We start from the raw sequence: 4,424 nt of genomic DNA, 5'->3' as shown, positions 1-4,424 counted from the left end.
AAGGTGCTTTTGAGTAAATATTTAGAGACATGGTCAATAGAAAGGATATTAGGATGCTTCCAATAAACCTTACCTGAAATAATATCCACATGATCAATATAATGAATTTTAGAAACCAACTTGTGAATTTCAAGGAATCAATTTTCGTGAGTTAATGTAACAAATCCATTCCAAGAATCCAACCATAACACCACATCCTCACCATTATGCACTTCCCATGATATGTAGTATGCAACTAGGTGATTGGAGGACATTATGAACTCCCATATCTTAGGCCTTTTTAGAGTATTGCCAATTGTGAACACTCTAATGTGGTCCATGGAATCTAAATACTTAGGGCACATCATTTTACATTAGGGCAGATTTGATTTGTTCTATAGTTGCCACATCAATTTAACACCAATTGTTAGATTTCTTTTTGCAATATCATGTAGGCTTGATCCCGCACAACACTTATTAAGAGCCATCCCTAGTAGAGAGATTTACAGAATCCATTTTTTACCATCGAAATTGTTGTTCCAAAGAAAGTTTCTAATAACCTTTTCAATTTGTATTATGATTGTTTTAGGGGCCTTAAAAATAGAAAAGAAATAATTTGGGGTGGAATCAAGTACTGATTTTATCAGAGTTAATCTCCCAACAAATGATAACCATCTAAATTTCCAACTACAAATTCTTGCATTTAATCTTGAAATAATTCAAGACCAATATTGCTTCTTATTAGGTCCCTAAAATAGAGGGATGCCTAATTATGAGCTGGGCAATTTAGCATCATTGAACTCAATAAATTTTAATATTGCCTCCTTGGATTTGGGGTTTGTATTGAAGAAGAAGACTAAAAAATTTTGGGGATTGACTCGTTGATTAGAGTCAGATTCACAAAGAATAAGCACCTTTTTGACATGGTGAATCTCCTCAATGGAGACTTTACCAAAAAGACATGTGTCATCAGCAAAGAGGGCGTGTGAAGCTGCAATACTTGAGTTTGGTAATGAAATACTTTGCCATAATACGCATTGATTAAGAGCTGTATTCTTAAGAGTTTGGGATTTCTACTCCACAGCGAGTGATTGTTGATTTTTTTGAAATATTGTGATTAAATTGTTTTGATTGCTAGTAATTGTGTTAAATGAAAAGTAAAACTAATCTAATCTAGCTGCCACATGAGAACTCTGTATTGTAGATCGAAATTCCAAAATATTTTCTATTGCTTGACTTTATTACAATTTACTTTTTCTTATAAGTTCAACTGCTCAAAATTATCATGCATTTAAGATGATCCAATTGCCATCTCCAATTTTTAGCTCTGGCCTATAGGTTATATTCTCTCTATTCTCATACAAGTGTTTAGTTCAACTAATCAGAGGCGATGGTGACAAGAGAAAGTATGATTAAGAAGTGTATAGGTCAATATTCTTTCCATAAAATTTTCTTCACTCATAATGTTGCAGAATTGAAATCCCTGTGGTCTTTGCTGCTCCTTTACTACTTCAATTTGTAGATTTTAGAGTAAATTATTGCCATTTTTATTATAAGATAGCAAATATTTGCTTTTAAGAAATTGTTATAATACTTAAATCCAAAATATGCATATCTTGTATTCGTCCATAGCTATAGATTTTTCACATTATATCAATAACACGTAAAGATGCTTATATACCTTACAGACTAAATCTCTAAAATACATTATATAAAAGTTTCATGTTCAATATAACATGTACATAAACTTTAAAATATTTAATAAAGAAACCAACTTCGTGTTCACCAATATTTTTTTCCCACCTCTTTGGTTCAATGATATTCAATGCACATAAATTACTAATTCGACTGAAAAAAAGCTTTATTCTGGTTTGTCAACTCTTTTATTAATTTAAATTCGCCCTTTTCACTTTATTCTGAAACAATTCGTTTTCTCGTTAGTTTTGATCTGATTTTTTTCTCCTCTCCAAATTTTCGCTACTTCTCTCACAGTTTCGGTTGCCACGCTGAAGAAAAAAATCCATTTCCTTATTTCTTCTGATATATCAATTCATTATTATCTGTAATTCACAATCATAAATTTGAATATATATCACCTTTTTTTAAGTCACATAGACTACAACAGGGATGCCTGCTAAAGGAGACATGACACATGGTTTTTATTTCTTCACTTGATACTTTTGCAGGAATTTTTATTTATTTTTCACCAACCACAAGTTTAATTTTGCTTAACTTGTCTTTGCTTAACTTGTCTTTTAGTGAATGTTTTTCTTGTGCTAAAGTAGTTAATCTATCAGATAATTTGGAAGACTTAGCGATAGTCAAGTGTATGACTAAGAATTTTTTTCTCTATAATGTTTAGTCCTACTGAATACCTTTCATTTTTACAACCAGAATATTTTCTAGTAGTGAAAAATATTTAATTTATTATCCAGATTCTTCATTCTAATAAAATTACCTCTGAAACTAACTGCAATGTTTCTTACTCTTCCCAATTGTAAGATTTAATATTCCAGAATATTCGATCTTCAACAGATTATTTATCTTCAGAGCTTTTAGGTTATCTAAAAAAAAATCTTTATAAATAACTCCCCAGTAGAATTACATTATAGTTGAAAAAAAAATTACATTATCATTAATTTTTAAGAATGTTATTATTATTATTATTTGGTCTCTCTGATCTTCAACATTAATGTTCAACGACGTGACATTCCATCGGAGCTAGTGATATTAAAGGCAAACATATATCTCAACTCTTTTGTAGTGAAATTTGTTGTATTTCTGTGGTTAAAATCAATTCACAGTAACTTTGATCTCTAAAATCTGAATATCACTGCCGAAGATTAGATTTTGTCGTTTCGCCATCACTCCCACATTCGTTGAATAATTATCGTATCAGACGTCGGTATCAAAGAATAAATTTTGGCAGGTTTTCAAAACATAGAGAACGCCAATGTTTACAATAGGATGGGGTTACCTTCTTTACAACCACTAAATATGTCTGCTTTTTTAACTCAACGTCGAGCACAAAGGATCAGTGGTCACAGGAGAATGAACCGTTTGATTTTGCAGAATCATTCGAATGTAATATTACATGAGATATTTACATAACAAGAATAGTGGATTTTTATTTAATAACATTTTTAAATACAAAACGATTTATAATCTATTATAATCGCAGTACACAGTTGCAGTAAAAAGAAGTATTATAACAGCATACATTTATTTATAATCCCTTCTTTAGCCCTACCACTGATCCAGAATATTTTTATTTCTTTTCCCCTCACATGGCCTTTTCAATCACATCATTGAGTTTACCCTTGTCAGATAAAATCTTAAAGAAATTTCGAAAAAACTGTGCATAATTATGCTTCCTAATTTCATTCTCCCTCTTCCAACTTCTGATTTTCTCATCCTCCATTGATATCTTCTGCTTGAAATTTTCGATCTCAGAATATGTCTCCGTCAAAATCCTCTGGAGATTTCCATTATCCGTATTCCCTTCCAATTCCTGCACAACCTGATCTTTCCTTCTCTGGAGAATCTCCAGGCCGTCGACATACTCTTCTTTCCAATCTTTTATGACACCCAACACGCTAAACTGAATGTTGCTTTCCATGTATTTCTCCAATCTCTGTTGAAGTATTGGCCGTACAACATTCAACCAATCCAAACCATCCGAAGTTCCATCAAAGCGGCCAAGAGAGATGGGCCCCTCCTTCATCCCATCTAATTCATATACAATGTTATCAACTGGCACATAGATAATGAAAGTAGACGCATCAATTCCAGACGTAGAGGAGTCAACTGCCTCTTCTTTGGCAAAACTGTTGTTGGCATCCCGAAGTACCTTGTTATTTGTAATACAAAGTGATTTGAGCAGTGGTGTGTTTAAATTTCTACTAAACTCCTTCAAATTGGAGAGCTGTGGACCAATTTCCACATGAGATGGGGAGTTCATGAGTATGGATATAATGGCCTGTGTTGGACACGCGTTGTTTACTTGTTGCTTTGCAAAGAAGAGATTGGGAATATCCGAATCCAATAGGGGTCTATCATCATCATTCTCTGGTAATCTGTATTTGGGTAGGAAGATTAGGCCATACATGGGTAGAAGATCGTTTAGCCATTGTGAGTCCAGAGAATGCAATTCCTCTATTCGAACTCCCTTCACTTCCATTTCTTGAGTGACTTTTGTCAGAACGTCTGGTTCACATTGCACTGAGTGCCAAGACATTTTCAACCGTTGGCAAATGCAAATGATGAGGTCTAGGCTTAGGCAAAGAAAATCACCAAACATAGAACGATGAAAGGGCAGAGGCACAAGAAAATAAAAACACTAAATTCAGTGTGCTGTGGCACAATAAAACTATATTATATTCTATTTATCGTTTTTTCAAATGAATACACGGTGCCTTTTTATAGGCAAGTGTACAATATTCTAG

The 4,424-nt window shown here is 33.0% G+C and overlaps 1 pseudogene; it reads right to left on the bottom strand.

Moving 5' to 3' along the window:
* Positions 1 to 3,262: 3,262 nt before the first annotated feature.
* LOC149545759 (ubiquitin carboxyl-terminal hydrolase 2 pseudogene) lies at positions 3,263 to 4,216 on the bottom strand (annotated as a pseudogene).
* Positions 4,217 to 4,424: the final 208 nt, after the last annotated feature.

The sequence above is a fragment of the Cupressus sempervirens genome, chromosome 7 (genome assembly GCF_028749045.1).
Source record: "Cupressus sempervirens isolate cs-2001-9-10 chromosome 7, ASM2874904v1, whole genome shotgun sequence".
NCBI classification, from domain to species: Eukaryota; Viridiplantae; Streptophyta; class Pinopsida; order Cupressales; family Cupressaceae; genus Cupressus; species Cupressus sempervirens.
The sequence above is the reverse complement of the archived record's forward strand: the minus strand, read 5'-3'. Positions and strand labels throughout refer to the sequence as shown.